This window comes from Berghia stephanieae, chromosome 7, assembly GCF_034508935.2.
Source record: "Berghia stephanieae isolate SIO BIC M18660-M18661 chromosome 7, UCSD_Bste_1.3, whole genome shotgun sequence".
Classification (NCBI taxonomy): Eukaryota; Metazoa; Mollusca; class Gastropoda; order Nudibranchia; family Aeolidiidae; genus Berghia; species Berghia stephanieae.
The window spans coordinates 35,630,690-35,648,809 of record NC_088366.1 but is presented as its reverse complement, the minus strand read 5'-3'; the positions used below and the strand labels follow the sequence as shown (position 1 = coordinate 35,648,809).

At 36.9% G+C, this 18,120-nt stretch overlaps 1 protein-coding gene across 2 annotated transcripts in view; it reads right to left on the bottom strand.

Moving 5' to 3' along the window:
* The window catches only part of LOC144977155 (uncharacterized), a 115,664-nt gene that overhangs the window by 71,972 nt on the left and 25,572 nt on the right, over positions 1-18,120 (bottom strand). The gene's annotated exons all lie outside the window — the stretch shown is intronic.

The following is an 18,120-nucleotide window of genomic DNA, read 5'->3' as shown; positions in this document are numbered from 1 at the left end:
TTTTAACTTTACAAAGCACAACCGTTGTTACTGTAACCTAGTGGATATGCAGTTTATATATTAGATTCGTGAATATCTAACAGCTTGCAAAACATAGTCTATCTAAACAAAGGAAAAGAATAAATTAAAAATAATTTGAATAATTGCTTTTCGAGTCGATCATAACCCTTGATTATTTTTCTATGGCAAGATGACTTCTCAAAACATAACATGAAGATAGAAGAGTGGTTGAGAGAGACATATTGGTAAGAGGGAGAGAAAGAGAGAGAGAGAGAGAGAGAGAGAGAGAGAGAGAGAGAGAGAGAGAGAGAGAGAGAGAGAGAGAGAGAGAGAGAGAGAGAGAGAGAGAGAGAGAGAGAGAGAGATTATAAACTGATTTTCTATTTTTTTTCTTTCCAATCCCTACCCAACATCTATTCATCCAAGGAAACCACTGGCCTTGTGTCACTTTGACATTTGGTGTAATCCCGGGTAGACTGACGTCATAAAAACGCGTGTGTCACCAAAATTTATGTAAATGAGCACAAATGTCAAAATTTAACACAAGACATGATGATGACTTTTTCATCGTTCTGCCATGGAGCCACCTCAGTGCTTTTCATAGAAAATGTTTGACACTGCAAAAACAGCTGAACATTTCAAAGAAAATCCCAAAAATCCCAGAATTCCGCGAATCCGCGGAAGATTATCACCAGATTAAATGAGAGAAGTTGCTTTGCGCATGATTCTATCAGCTGAATTTATCACAAGTAGAGAATCACGCCCACATGTATACAGAGTGATTGAAAAGTACTCCCTACCTTAAAATACTTTTCATTTATTCAAATGTAATATTTTTTCTCAACATTTTTGTGTATGTTACATTTTATATATCTCCTCGTTATCTTTTCAGATCTGTTGATTTGTTTGTGTGTGTTCCTTGATATATCATGGTAATTAAATCTATGTTCTGTTAATTTGTTTGAAATTTCCAAGCCCCATTAAAATGGTTGGACGTCCTATACTACAGGAACGTTACGAAGTTTAGAGATCCGTTGATCAAGTCCATGATCAAATTTATGCTAAAACTAAGACGATCAGAAATTGTCATGAAAGAATCATCACCACAGCTTTTGTGGGAGATATTCCAAGAAGCGGTCGCATTTCCACCTTCAGAGACCCGGTGGTAGTGCAAGCTGTTCAAGGAAATGTGTGAGTCAGAAAAAGTCAACTCGACAAGCGGTACGGGAAAGTACTATGTACAAAGTATGCTTTAAAATAAGCTTAAATGGCGTGCTTGGAAGCTGCACTATTGTTAAGCAATCTCTGCCAAAACTGCGATATTAGTCTGGAGAGATGATGTTGGCTTGGTTTGAAGATTTGTCTGATCTTTAAAGATATCCTCTGGAGTGTTGAAGCGGTATTCCACATACTTTTTTAAAATTTTGGGGTTGGTTCACTAAACCAAACCAACGACATAGGAGGAACTTGAAAGGCAAATACTTGAAATTATGACTTCCATCCCGCAACAGTTTCAATTTATGTGGTTCCCGGTCGGTCTGAGAAGCTATTATATTGGCGAATGCTGATTCCCATATCGAATTTTAAATAAAACTCCAAGCAATACGCTTTCTTCTCATGTTCACTAATTGTAGGATTTCTAGTTCGAAAATATATCATCGTTATCTAAAAAATAGGGAGTTACTTTTCAATCACCCTGTATATCTAGTGATTTAAATCTTGTCTGACAAATGAATTCCAATCTAAATTACAAAAACAGTCAACAGCTATCAAAAATTCAAAACATACAAAATATCGCGAATGGTAGTTTGCTATCATTTTCACGCTATAAAAAATCGGCAATCATGGACCCCTGTCCTTTTATAAATCACATTACATACTCAACGTCATTAACAAACAAGAATATTAATAATAATAATGAGAGTAAATGAAGACACTGCAATATTACCATTCAAGCACCCCCGCCTACCCCTTTTCTCTCTCTCTCTCTCTCTCTCTCTCTCTCTCTCTCTCTCTCTCTCTCTCTCTCTCTCTTCTCTCTCTCTCGCTCACTCTTCTCTTCTCCTTGTTATCTTAATCTTACTTCTCTCGCACTTTCAATCTCAAAAGTAAGATAACGAGATGGAGAAAATAGAAAACGTTTAAAACTCCTGGTGGGGGGTATTTTGCCACCTAAAACTAAGGCATTGGCCTATATACAGACAACTACGCAAATTTTCAACAGAGCTAATACGTTGCTGAAAAGATTTCAACACAAAGAGGAAAACGAAGTGATCATTATAGTTGCGATGATGTAGAGAAGGGTGCTAAAATGAGGATCAAGAGGACTTTTACTATTTGCATTGGTTATAGTTATACATTTAACTACTTTTGTCTCCTCAGAGTACACAGCAACATTTGCAATACAACGACGTTTGAACTGCTTTTATGTTATTGTAATTTATACCCCCATCCCCAACATCAGGAGATAGATAGATAGATAGATAGATAGATAGATAGATAGATAGATAGATAGATAGATAGATAGATAGATAGATAGATAGACACACACACACAGAGAGAGAGAGAGAGAGAGAGAGAGAGAGAGAGAGAGAGAGAGAGAGAGAAAGAGAGAGAGTGGGGAGGGGGGAAGAAAGAGAGAGAGAGTGAGAGATAGATAGATAGATAGAGAGAGAGAGAGAGAGAGAGAGAGAGAGAGAGAGAGAGAGAGAGAGAGAGAGAGAGAGAGAGAGGAAGGGAGGAAAAGTGAGAAGATAGGAATTTCTGTACGATGTATTTCGTCAATGCATATTTCATTATTATCGAGCAATTTTATAGCAAGTGTAACTAAATGACAAATTGCCATATTTATGGACAATAAAAAAATAATTAATCTTGACATCACCTGCGTGCCTCTGCGCTACTTAAACCCTCTAATGCATTTGGTATTATAAAATGTATTACAAAGGTATCTGTCGATGGAAGGGTATTTAAATGCACATTGATTGGGGTTCAGTGTGGATCCAGAAGTTACAAGGCGCTTGGTTAGTAGATGGATGGATGGATGGATAGATAGATAGATAGATAGATAGATAGATAGATAGATAGATAGATAGATAGATAGATAGATAGATAGCCTACTCTCCAGTGTTTTCCACTGCAACAATTTCAGGGCCTCAGTAACGCGTCCTGGTTCGCGGAAGTAATTGTTGGTGACAAACTTCGAAGCTGCCCTTTGAACTTGTTCAATTTTCTTGATGTGACCTTGGATCCCGCACTGTGCACACGTATTCGAATACAGTTCTGACTAAAGCAGTGTATGCCTGCTCTTTCCACCTTTTGGGGAGCACTGGTACAGGTTCCGCCTCAGGAAGCCAAGGGTATGATTTACTTTTGCCACAATATTATCAATATTCAGTGATTCCATGTCAGTGATTTGTATAGTTGAATTCCTAAGGAGGGTATTGCGTCCACGACCGCTTATTTGGTAGTCATAATGAATTTGCTAAATGGGGATGGATGGTAAAACGAATAGAACCCCACGCAAAATGCAAGTAATCATTTGGAAGCAAAAGAAGGACGACAATTGCCTCGAGGGACAAAAAGAAAAACACTATGTGAGATGAAATAAGTATTAAGCCATTTGTCACGGTTTTAAAAAGAACATAGCAAGGGAAAACAAAACAAACCAAATTTTTAAATGAAAAAAGCAAAAATAAAATAATAAATGTGAAATAAAATTTTACAAACAAGCAAATAAAAAAAAAATCTAAAAACAAACAACTCCAACAGACTAAAAAAAATAAATTATTGTATCCAGGCACAATATTGTAAAATTTATCCCAATCAAATATGTGGCAGAGTCGAAGCTTAACCACTATTACTATTATAATTCAATTCCTTTTGCAAATGATTTTCCCTCCCCTTTCAACGCCATTTCAGATGAATGATTAACTTGTAATTTATTTATTTTTACATGGAGTGAAATATTGCTGACCTCAGGGTTAGATTGTACAAAATCTTGATAATAATACTCTAAATATCATATAGATTGTACAAAATCTTGGTAGTAATATTCTATCATAAAACCTATTGTTTCACGACCCACCACAATAATGGAAATCAATAATAGATAGATCGATATGTACGACAATATCAATAATATGTGTTAATATGTGTTGCTAAAAGCGATACAAACTGCTGGACATCGTGACACTATCGCCAGGCCCGTGGAGGCAAAAATGGCAAAAGTCAAACATCCCTCAGTAGTGCACATTGACTAAACAGCTTTCCTTTTTGTTTGTTAGTTTGTCCACAAACCTTTTCATTGATGTGACTTTCAAAACCTGCTTATGTCGCATATTTCAGAAAGCTGCAATTCCTCTTCTTTTTTTCTTTTTTTTTTGGGGGGGGGGGGGGGGGGGGGGGGAGGGGGGTAATTTATTTAGTGATTTCTTTGTTTAGAACTAAACTGCTCGTTGCTGGGCGGACGTGACATCAGACTATTGAATCCTCTTGATGGTTCCTCTGTGATCTCTTGTTGCTATGCCTGTCAAGCTATTGACATGGATGGTTTTTAAAACTATTTTCTTATAGTATGAGCCTTCAGTTCTTCAATCAGCATCCAATGAATACAATTTTGAAAATTACGTCAGTTATCGTATTCTTTATTAAAACCAGTCAAATACATTTAATTTACGTTGTTTCATTTTTGACTCGAAATTTTTTAATAAAAGTATATATTGACCCTGAAATCAACCACTGACCGTGAACCGAAGACCCAAAGCCACCTTAAGTGCTTGCCTATCACCCGGAGTAAACAGCAAATAGATCCTGAGCACCACTCACAATTTTAACACAGATTATTGAAAAAAAATACAACGCATCAAGTCGTCAGGTTTTGCGATGCAATTTCTTTATCAGTATGTCAAAATATTATGAGAAATAATCACTGACGAGACCTGGCCCATTTGTGTGTTTGGCATGTACTTTACTAAGAGGGCCCATACACGCTCAGTTTTCATCCAGGGACGATCTGGGGACAGGCACGGCTGGGTCGCTGTGACCCGATCCCTGTCGTCAGTCGGAGATGATTTTTGTCAACAACCGGTGAGGTCTTTTTCGAGGCGTACGGCGATCGGGGCGTGGCATTATAAAAAAGTGGACAATATTTTTTCGGATTTTCGCTGTTTTCACGTCGGATTCGTGATCAGCGTCAAATTTACAATAGGTTTGATATTAAGAACTGTGTGTTTACTCCAAAAATTGTTGAAATTAGAAATAACTTTTAATTAATAGTGAGGCTATGTGGTCGACAGAACCGGTCCCAGTTACTGTCTCTCTATTCTATCTTTCATCTTGCGCACAGTTGTGATTACTTCTCACTAAATTATATCAGACTGTTGAAGGAATGAAATTGACATCATTCAACTCTTTGTTATTGTATTAAGGCAGCCATTTTGGTAATTAGTTCTCATTAAATTGTATCAGTCAGACTTTTAACGTTCAAGGTTACTGGTAGTTTTGTGTGACGGTACGTTATTTCCGACTGGCGGATGGTGTGAGCATTTTAGCTAAACTCATAGCATCAATACATCATATGTAGCAATAGCTATAATAATGTAGCCAGTCGAGAGAGAGAGAGAGAGAGAGAGAGAGAGAGAGAGAGAGAGAGAGAGAGAGAGAGAGAGAGAGAGAGAGAGAGAGAGAAATTACTTGCGCTATATATACCGCTATATTCAATAAAGGTGCTCAAATCACTTTATAAGGGTCTTTGGCCAACAGCAAAAAAAGTTAGACGAGACATGACTGTTAAGCGATATTACAATTGTTTCCCGACAGAGACGACAGTGAGGTACTCATTTTAAACGTGAACAAGGTGAGAGAATGCGAGTAAAGATCCTTTTCCAAGGGCTCAATTATGCGCCACTCAGAGCGGGACTCGAACCCAGTACCGTCCGATCCAAAGGCGAGTGTCATATCACAAGACCACATGCATAGCCGCACAAGAAAGTGATGAGAGAATAGATACATATGTATTGAAGGAGGAGAGAGCGGATGGAGTGAGTAAAGTTCTTGGATATTTATAGAAGGAACCAAATTGACGTCACTCATCTCATTGTTATTGTTTTTAGACAACCATTTTTATGATTAGTTCTCATTAAAATATATCAGACTATAAACGTTCGAGGTTCCGTGTAGATTTTTGGGCTGGAGCTTTATTTCTGGCTGGCGGACTTTGTTAACACAGAGCATCAATAGAAGGAATGAATTTGACGTTAGTCAACCCGTTGTTATTGCTTTTAGACAGCCATTTTTATAATTAACTTATCACTAAATTATATCAATCAGACTATAAACGTTCGAGTTGGCAGTTGTGTGTGTTAGTATGTCATACTCCGAAGGAGATGTCGTGAGTATATTTCCAATCCAATACGCATAACATCAATACATTTGCAATCAGATTTAATTTTAAAAGCAACGTAGACCACGGACATTTTTCCATTTTGTGGACAATAAAGATTTGTTATTTACCATCATTATTATTTATTATTATTATTATTATTATTATTATTATTATATTATTATTATTATTATTATTATTATTATTATTATTATTATTATTATTATTATTATTATTATATATCACCATCATTATTATTATTATCATTATTATTATATTATTATTATTATTATTATTATTATTATTATTATTATATTATTATTATTATTATTATTATCATTTATAAAACAGATCGACAGTGCTCCCGTGGCAGGTTAAGCGGGCACTCCTCGGGACTACTCGCAACCCCCCCCCCCCCCCCCCCTTCCCCTCCATACGCACACAGCTCTTTTTTTTTTTTGGTGGGAGGTTGTCTGTAGACTATAATTCAAGGTTACATCCAATTTTTTGTGTTGGTATCAATGCCCACCCCTGCCATCACGTAGTCAAGGCATCTGTCAATCCCAAATTAAGTTTGTGTCAAGGTCGACCGCGATGTCCGGTCAACGAGGAGAGAAAAAAAAAAGTACAAAAAAAAAAAAAAAGTACAAAAAAAAAAAAAAAAAAGTAATTTTTTTTTAATTTAAAAGGCTAATAACGATAATAACTGTCATATTACATTGGAAATTACGAAAGTCGGAAAACTGTTTTATTTTGTATGAAATCCATTATAAATTTTACGGTGATCAAGAACGAAACCTTTTGTTCATCTACCTTTTCATGACTCAAAATTTATAAAAAATATTATTTAAAAAAATAATAACACAGCATTTATTTGGCGGAATATCCACTAGACGTGCTCAAAGCGCTTTACAAGGGGTCCCAATCCAACAGCAATACTAAACAGAGAAGAGACATGACGCCTGTCAGGCGATATTACAATATTTTTTTTCCCGACAAAGACAACGAACGGCCATGTACTCATTTTACACCTGAGTACGGTGAGAGAATGTGAGTTAAGAGCCTTTTCCAAGGACTCAACTCTGCGCCACTAAGAGCGGGTCTCAAAACCTGGACCTTCCGATCTGAAAGCGAGAGTCATACCACTAGACCCTATCACAGAACAGGGAGGGGCACTGTTCTGTCGGCCACGTGGCCTCACTATTAATTAAAATTTATTTCTAATTTCATCAATTTTTGGACTAAAAACATAGTTCTTGGTATCAAACCTATTGTAAATTTGACGCTGATCAGAAATCTGACGTCAAAACAGCGAAAATCCGAGAGAAGAAAATTGCCCAATTTTTTATACTGCCGATGGTCGCCGATCACCTTGAAAAACATATACATATTAAGCAAGGCGGGCTTTGCATGCGACCGACCGTCCCTCCGTTCGTCGCCCAGGTATTTCGCCACACACATTGCGTTTTCACTACGATTTGCTTCAGCCGTGCCTGTCCCTCGATCGTCCCTGTATGAAAACTGAGCGTGTATAGGCCCTCTAATGGTATCTATTGCCTTTTCATATATAGAAAATAAATAGTCAAGAGGACGAAACGGGGTAAATGGCAGGAAATATTCTGATTGGTTAATGCTTAGCTAGTAACGGGCGAACAGTCAATTGTTGAAATGGAATAATAATGAAAAAAATTATTCCAAACAAAACTGTAGTGGATTGTGAATCCTTTGGTATACTCAACAGAATTTTGTAGAAATATGTCGATAAGTAATTACGTTGTCATCCTTCACTTTTTTCGATATGGACAACTATGTGTTATAGCAGCAGTCAATGCATATAAAAACGATAAATACCAGTGAATCGAACCCAAACTTTCTGTTTACCCGAAAAAGGTCAGACAACCTAAGGTCCCAGAAAATTTTATTTAAATTTTGAAAATATACATTTCAGCCTAATACCCAGCGGTCTAATTATACCATTTCCTATTTCAGCCCCCCCCCCCCCCCCCCCCCCACCTCACCCTAGACAAAAATAAGAAAAAACATGTAAGGTCATGACACCGTGAAGATTTATGAAAATTAAAAGCACTTAACGCTCTCGACATAATAATATTGGATTTCATACCGTCCTGTTGCTAAGACTATTGCCCGAGGGCAGTTTGCGTTTATGTGTGTGTCAAGGATTTGTATGTATATATTATTAGTACACAAACACGCGCGAGCACACAAACACACACACACACACACACACACACACACACACACACACACACAATTGCATTTTAACATAATATGAAATAATGGCTTATTCTCTGATCCATGTGAGAGACTCAAATCCTCTTTCCGCATGCTATAAAAATAGTAATTTATATTTTAATAAAGCTGGAGCAGATGCTCAAGGATTAGCTTTGTTTATTTTCCTCTTAGAGCCTTTTTCTTTTCTTTAAATGACAGATTGGTATTGACAAATACGACATACGTTGGACGATTGCCAAGGGATGAATTTGCAATGACATCAATACACATTTTTAAAGAACAATAAACAAATTGAATGTAGAAGGGCCATGACACATACAAACAAACAAACACACACACACACACAGATATGTAAATGACCGACAGCAACGCTTAACATGTAGGACGAGACATGTCGCCTGTTAGGCAATATCACAATTCTTTTCAGACACTGACAACGCTGTTAACGGCCAGGTACTCATTTTACACCTGAGTACGGCGAGAGAATGTGAGTAAAGAGCCTTTTCCAAGGACTCAACTATGCGTCGTGCGAGGCTTGAACCCAGGAACTTCCGATCCGAAAGCGGGTGTCATACCACAAGACCACAAAGCCGCAACTATGCAGTTGAATTCCTGTGACCCCTCACTCCCGCGCGCTTCCTTTGCACAATACCACATGACTATTGTGCAAATTACCTGTTCAATTACTGATCATGCGATGGCGGACAATTTGATTTTCATCTTGATTGTGCTTCTGCTAGACATCATCCCTAGAGGGGCCCCAGTGAAAACCACACAAACCTGTTTGGTCACAATCATCGGAAATAAACTCGACCGATTAATGGAACATTAACTTCATCTCACAATAATTTATATAGAATTTATGGGTACAAAGTGCTGTGTCGTTATTGATATAATTGATAATGTATTATACAGACGATCAAAATGACAGGCTGACAAATTAATAATGGATGGATGGATATATATATATATATATATATATATATATATATATATATATATATATATATATAAAACATACATACATAGATAGATAGATACATTATCCCATCTAGTCCCAATAATTCATTTCTTGTGTACACGGAATATGATTTACACAATGACACCAAGGGGGTTGAAAGCTTTGTTGGTTTTCTTAAACAAACAAACAAACAAAAAAAAAAAATCCAAGCAAACGAGCAAGCAAATACAATTCATTTTTAAAAAGTAAGACTTACTATCTTTACGTCGTTTTTATTGTCACAAGTAACGACCCACAGAGGCCAATAGCCCTTGGTGACATAACGCAAATGATCATTGACCGATCGGACAACCCCCCCCCCCCCCAACCCCCATTACGTGTTTTATCCTTATCACTCCAATTATTTATTACCAAGTAGACCCTATTAAAAAATAATAATAACAATAAAAATGTCCAAACTATACCTTACTAAGAAAGGGAAGACCGTGCTAAAGGATAACCCAGAAGAGATAAGGAGCACACACGCATCTATAGCGTAGGTGTACACGATGAAAGGCGCAAGACTTGCTCATTCTGCTTTTATTATTGTTGTTGGTAGAAGAAAGAAAGAAAAAACCTAAACAGATCAGCTGAGATTTGAGTATTTTTGCGTAATAGATCTATAATATTGAAGTCCAACACCACTCTACAGCAAGCGGTACATCTCTTGGATCGTTCGGTGAACACAACTGATTTAGCAACAACAGTTGACAAAGTAAGGAGAGAGAGAGAGAGAGAGAGAGAGAGAGAGAGAGAGAGAGAGAGAGAGAGTGACAGAGAGAGAGAGATGTGTTAGATATATGGACAGATGGATAGATAGATAGATAGATAGGAGAATTAAGAGAGAGAGAGAGTGTGAGAGAGAGAGAGAGAGAGAGAGAAATAGAGAGAGAGATGTGATAAATATAAATACAGATGGACAGATAGATAGATTGATAGAAAGAAAGATAGAAAGATAGATAGATAGATAGATAGGGGAATTCAAAGATATATATATAATATATATATATAATATATATATATATATATATATATATATATATATATATATATATATATATATATATATAGAGAGAGAGAGAGAGAGAGAGAGAGAGAGAGAGATGATATAATTTCTTTATTGTTATTTATGTAACTGGTTCGTGTAATATTAAGTGTAGACTGAGCTGCATGATGATTATTAAGGACACGACGCGGATATTGGAACATGTGCCCAATTTTGGGAAACATGGATGATGGGGACCATGGGTAGGGTCGGGATATTCCAGTCATCAAAAGCAGATAATGCTAACCCTTTTGGTATTGGTCCGCAAAACAAACAAACAAACCAAAAAAGAATTTTTGAGAGTGAAAATAATGATGGTGGATAAGAGCCTTCGGCAAGGTTTTGACAAGCCAGACCGAATGGAAAAGAGCAAGCTTATGGCGAAATCCGTTACGAAATCCCACAATGCTCAAGGCGTGGCGGGAAGATGATGATGGAATGGTAAGGAAAAAGACTGGAATGCTGGCATGGCGACGGCATAGCAACATTACATTGTAGTTGTAGGTATCACACGATGTCAACTAAAACTAGGGCAAAATGGTGGAGACTGGAGACCCCAAATCCGCTTACACCACAGACTTGTACAATATTATTTTCAAGGTAGATATGTACTATGTGGGCAATAATCATTATGGCAACCCTCAACCACACTGGAGTCCATTATGACGAGATGGCATTGACAGGATGAGAGAGGAGGAGATGGCCATAAACTCTAGGGGAAAAGGGGGTTAGGGGATAATAACTATAAACTGTGTAAAATAGGTTTGGGGTGATGAAAAGTTATTTTAGAATGAGAAAACAGTCCATACAGGCAAACAGATAGTTAGAAAAGTTGTCAGAAATAATATATTAAATGGACATTAAACAAAGGCTAGAAAAATATAAATAGAAAAGAAAATATAAAGTTGTAAGGCACAAATGACAAACACGTGAGTGAAAGCTTCAACTAAATAACCTTTAGATTATTGTGATCAAAAATAAGAATCAGCCAATATAAGTCTTGGGATTTTACTACCCATTAATTCTGAGTTTATATCAAAAAGTCACTACAATACTTAAATTTAGCAAAAACACAACAAATCACATATCTACCACATGAGCAGCTCATTATTATTCTATAGGATAACTACTTGTGAGTGTGAAAATTATCTAAACATATCGCTGTAAAGTGCATTTTGATTGGATATGAAACACCGGTAACCGATCAAAATGCACATTGATAAGAGAACAAATATGCTAGAGGATAAGACAAAATGGCCACACACACACACACACACACACACACACACACAGAGAGAGAGAGAGAGAGAGAGAGAGAGAGAGAGAGAGAGAGAGAGAGAGAGAGAGAGAGAGAGAGAGAGAGAGAGAGAGACGTGGTTTTATGCTTGGCGTTAAGCCGAGTTTAAGATGTGACAAAGTAGGAAGGCAGACTTGAAATATTTCAAGCATCGTTCCTTCGAAATACAAGCCCAACGTATTAATTCACCCCCAACCTGGCCAACGATGCGTGACGATATGGACATCAGGTCAACACAAAGACACCCTTTCACATCTAACGGATAACGCCAGGCTTTGACACATTATCATCATAAGTGTATGTAAATGAAAAAAAAAATATCAATGAGGGGGAGAATGTGGGCAGCAGCGGCTTAGAGAGGGTTAAGAATAAAGTAATTTGATGACAATGAAGTCCTTTCAGCAAGAAGTCGACAAGCAAGTCTAATGAACTTGAAATTAGAATGAACCAAGGAAACAGTGGGATTGATAAGAGAACAAATATGTAGGGATAAGATAAAATGAATTAAGAGACAAGATAAGATTACAGTTTACAGTGTGTAGTTCATCACCTTTGGTGGAATTCTTAAATAAGTATCATATCGGTGAAATCCTGATGTAGAAACAAATCTGAGCAAGGTATTTTTATAACTGATCCATTCTAGTCAAACTACAAAACAGAACCTTTATTAAAGGACACAATGTAGTAACAATATTCTCTATGAAAACCAAGAAGTGAGATTTGATAATCACTATGCATACATTCTGGCATGGAAATCACCGTTATCTATGGTTTGGTTTTGTTTGGTTTCCTCTTCTTTTTTTTTTTAAATCAAAAAGACAAGGGTGGTAATTCTGGCAATTCTTACTTCGACAAAATTCAAGCAACTATGAAGGTCTACATTAAGAGCATTACATAAAAACAGTAAGAAAATTCCTTTGACTAAAGACATAGAAATAATAATAAATCAGTCGGAATACTGAAAGTTGCTAGGACTGTTCAGATCAGTAATGAAATCGTAGTTAATCACTCTCTGTAGCTTTTTGCTTTCAAACTCAAGGCGGGCACTCATTAAAATACTTGGCGGGCACTCATTAAAACAAACATCTACATGAATGTCTTGCCCCCCGAAACACCACCATTCCTCCCCGTCCTTTTATTAATAGCTGTCCTCCAACCATCAAACCGTCCAAAGAAAAATTCTTGACATTCTTCAATTGACATGGCAAGGTTGTCAAAATGCAATTTTCAACTCGCTATTCACTGGCAGCATTGAAAACGGTTCACCAGTGCTTTCCTTCTTTCCATTTCATGTTTTCACATTGTTCCTGACTTCCATACCCAAGTCATACATCCATTCAGGTCCTAATAGGTCCAAGCAAGCCACACGTTGATGCCCATTCTGTCGCACAACGACAAACAACATTTTTTCTAATTTTGGTCTGGAAACTTTGTCTTCGTTTATAGATGGGCTAAGATGACTTTTACATAAGTCTTGAACTCGAGATATATTTTTGTACAGGTCTCTGGCTAGAGAAACTTTTGGACAAGTGGAGGATCACCTTAATTTGTCGACACATGACGAATACGTTTTGCGGCCAAAATGAGAAATGGTGTCCTGTCAGAGTATTAAAGCGCTCTCTCTGAGTCTGTAATACAAGGACTGTCAGACAAGGGTCATACACATGGCATTAGGGATAAAGAGGCCATAATAATAACATTATCATAATACTCTCTCTCTCTCTCTCTCTCTCTCTCTCTCTCTCTCTCTCTCTCTCTCTCTCAATAATAGTAATAGAAATGGAAAGAAAGTCTGCCTCTTGCCGGTAGCAGCTAAGCACAAAATATGTATGAAATGAAAATTACGATTGAAAAATAAATGTGCACTATTTTGTTGACGACCTTGGTCAATGTACAATTTTTAGGAGAATTATTTTTTAAAAAAGTTAAGACTAGGATAAAGTCAGTACTTTTATGCCATCGTCGACAAAACGCTATTATCTCGATTTCAACACAACAGATATCTTTTAGTTCAACAATCAGTGATGGAGATGACCCCCTAACTTGGCCTGTCACACAAAGTCTCAACCTAAATACCTCTATATCGATGAAATTGAAGTCAAACGTTACCAGAAGGTGTGTGTGTGTGTGTGTGTGTGTGTGTGTGTGTGTGTGTGTGTGTGTGTGTATGTGGGGGGGGGGGGGGAGTGCTAAATTTTTGTCAACGATTTTGATCAACATTAATTTCAAGAAAGAAAAAGAAATCCTTTAAACCAGCACGTAGCAAGGAGTTTACACAGAGCAGATGACCTTGGTTCGTAATAGGACATCTGCCCTGTGTAAACAATATTCTGCGATTATCACCATCATCTGTCATAACGTTCGCACATCCCTTCACCACCATTCCCTTCCCTTTGCTAACACACAAGTGAACACCTTGTTATTCTTAATTGGGTTATTAAATTATTTATTGTTGCTGTTTTGATGTTTCAATCAATTGAAATTGACATAATTTACTCTTGTTTTCTTCTCAAACGATATCTTTGATTATGCCCCCCCCCCCCCCCTTCTTTTTTTTCTTCAGACATTTTAAAATTTGATTTCATTATACCCGATCATATCATTGTTGACCTTTAATGTCTATAAAGTCCCGAATATCAAATGGTATCAATAAATTTACACTACAAGAACCACTAATAATGTTACTCCTCTCTCCTTTAATAAATGACAAAACGTCACTCCAAAATTGCCAAACTACATGCATAATAGACCAAAGACAATTTTGGAGAACGGGGGGGGGGGGGGGGGGGGGGGGGGGGGGGGTGGGGTGGGTTATGATGTTGGGGGGTATGGGTAATATGCAATTTTTATCTAATGTCATGTCATCATCACCATAATCATCATTGTCGGCGCCATCATCATAATCATCCTCATCACCATCATTATCATTATCGTTGTGCATTGGTTATTGAGAGCTAAAACCTGAGTTGTAAATTGATTCATTTCAAAATAAATGAAATAAAACAGATTTGTAACGATTATATATCATGATAAATGGTGGTACATTAGCAGTACCATTATCCCAGTTCTAAAGAATTGGAGTGGAGAGCAATGGAAAATGAGACAATAATTAAATCCTAATTCATAATGGCATGACAGAATAACAGGTCACAGAGAAGAACAAAAATGTTGATGATAATAATGACGACTTTGATAATGACGACTACGATGATGATGATGGCGATAATGATGCTGATGAATAAAGATGGTGGATAACGATAATGTTGATTATGACGACTGACATCACAATCACAAATCAATCCCACCCCTCTCTCTCTCTCTCTCTCTCTCTCTCTCTCTCTCTCTCTCTCTCTCTCTCTCTCTCTCTCTCTCTCTCTCTCTCTTATGTGTGTGTGTGTGTGTGTGTGTGAGTGTGTGTGTGTGTGAGTGCACCAAAGTGGTAAAGAAATCGTTGTCAAGTATTTATCAATAAAAATGATGTACTTGCCTCAATGTTGGCGTAATTGAAAATATATATATATATATATATATATATATATATATTATATATATATATATATATATATATATATATATATATATAATATATATATATATATATATATATATATATATATATATATTATATATATATATATATATTTATATATATATATATATAATATATATATATATATATATATATATATATATATATATATATATTATATATATATATATATATATATATATATATATATATATATATATTATATATATTAGTATTAAAAAATTTGGCCAGAAAACTCGTCTTCCAAATATCTATCGATCAAAATCTTGACAAAACTTCTCAAACCAGGGTAATCCTTGAAGACTTCCGTGGTCCCAGGTTTGAGGGTTTTTTTTTTTTTTGTCGTTGACAAGATGATGGTCATTTTAATCAATCGTTATTTGGAGGACGAGTTTTCTGGCCAACTGTTCCAATCAATTACTTCTGTTCTTGGACAAAAAAAATACAAACTTTTAAACTTGTCAGAAAGCATTAACTGTTGAAAACCGTGAAGAATAATAAGATAGAAAAGAAGAGAACGGAATGCAATGTCAACCCTAAGCTCTGTTTTCTTTGTGTGTGTGTGTGTGTGTGTGTGTGTGTGTGTGTGTATGTGTGTGTATGTGTTTGATCTTTCAATAAGACGAAAGGTTTTACATCAGTGGTGTGTTCGAATTTAATGGCCACTATATTATTATATTATAATAGTCTATGCTGTGCGCTATTACAATATTACTTTTTTTCAGGTATATTTTGGCCAGTAACATTTGACTCTATAGCTTATATCGATGGATGATAACAATAACAACAACAATAACAACAACAACAGCAACAGAAACAATTCAATTTAAAGAAACCATAACACGTTGGAGGCTATCGTCAACTGGTAATATTATATTTATGTAGTGTGAAGATCCCGGCTGTAATGAGAAAATAAAAGGAGTGAATAATGAGAAAAGGAGATTTGGTGGAGTCAAGGAGGATGAGGGGAATACAAATGGAAATAGAGATAGAGGCAGTAAATTAAGGACTCTGGGAAAAGACAATAGAAAAAAGGGGGAGGCAAAGGGGAGAGAGAGAGAGAGAGAGAGAGAGAGAGAGAGAGAGAGAGAGAGAGAGAGAGAGAGAGAGAGAGAGAGGGGGGGGGGGGGAGGGAAAGGAGAGGAGAGGAGGAGAGAGAGAGAGAGAGGAAGAGGGGAGAGAGAGAGAGAGAGAGAGAGAGAGAGAGAGAGAGAGAGAGAGAGAGAGAGAGAGAGAGAGAGAGAATACAAATCATTGCATCATCACGATTATGCGCCTCCCTACTACGATGTCTAACCCTGTTTGATGGAATCTTTACGCACATGGCCTCCATTTAAGAAATCCATGGTGAAGCTGTAATGACCGGTGACCGATTTTATTCATAATACGCGTATCATTGTGCTACTAAAACTTACCCTCTAACGCCCATTTATCTATACACCTATTATACCCACCTACCGACCATCCATCCATCCAACCGTCCGTTTATCTATCTACTTTACCTCTTTTAAATGATACTAAACCGGCACAACTCACGAATCTTTCTACGACACGCAGAGAGATAGAGATAGATAGATAGATAGATAGATAGATAGATAGATAGATAGAGAGAGAGAGAGAGAGAGAGAGAGAGAGAGAGAGAGAGAGAGAGAGAGAGAGAGAGAGAGAGAGAGAGAGAGAGAGAGAGCTCGGCTTATAATATTATGGATATTATATGGTAGTAATAAATCACGGACACTACCTACCGGAGTAGTACCTGCATAGTTATAGTACCCGGCATTTCATTGTACAGAGATTGCTTAATGACCATGACTACATACAGACAACCAACTAGACCTGTTACTCATTAAAAGGAGCAGAGAAGTATCAATAAAAACTAGTAATGGCCATTGCCAAAGAGCGTGTGCATTAGCTCAGTTACGTTGTGATCAGTGCCTGCACAGTACTATCTGTCTATGGCCTCGGTTCTATGCCTCCTAAGAGAGTCTGCTGTATTCTTGACATAGCCTTATTTATTATGCGATCAGAAGCAAATTCTTGTTGACGATAAATAATACCGAAAATACTACCAGAAGGACGAATCGTAACCGTTTGTATACAATAAACTATTACTGCCGTACACTGACATAAATAACATCAGACATCTTGGCCAGCAAAAGCTTTTATTTCACAAATCGATGTGTTAATAAGTAAATAATTGTAGTCTAAACCCCGAGACTACTTTCAAAGAACGGTTTTAGCGACGTGTACTAATAATTTTCAGGTATGAAAACCCAAATTGATATGGGCCCATTGTTGTACTCTCAAACCAACGCAAAATATTGTTCCATTACAATAATGTTAAACTAGGCCCATAGTTGCATATCGGGGTTAATCAATGTTTGGCAAAATGCGGGCTATTTTATATTTATAATGTTCAAAATATGGATATTGCGCGGCTATGTGGTTGTTGTGGTATGACACTCGCCTTCGGATAGGATGGTCCAGGGGTTGAGTCCAGCTCTGGCCGGCGCATAATTGAGTCTTTGGAAAAGGCTCTTTATTTACATTCTATCACCATAATCAGGTGTAAAATGAATACCTGGTCATTAAC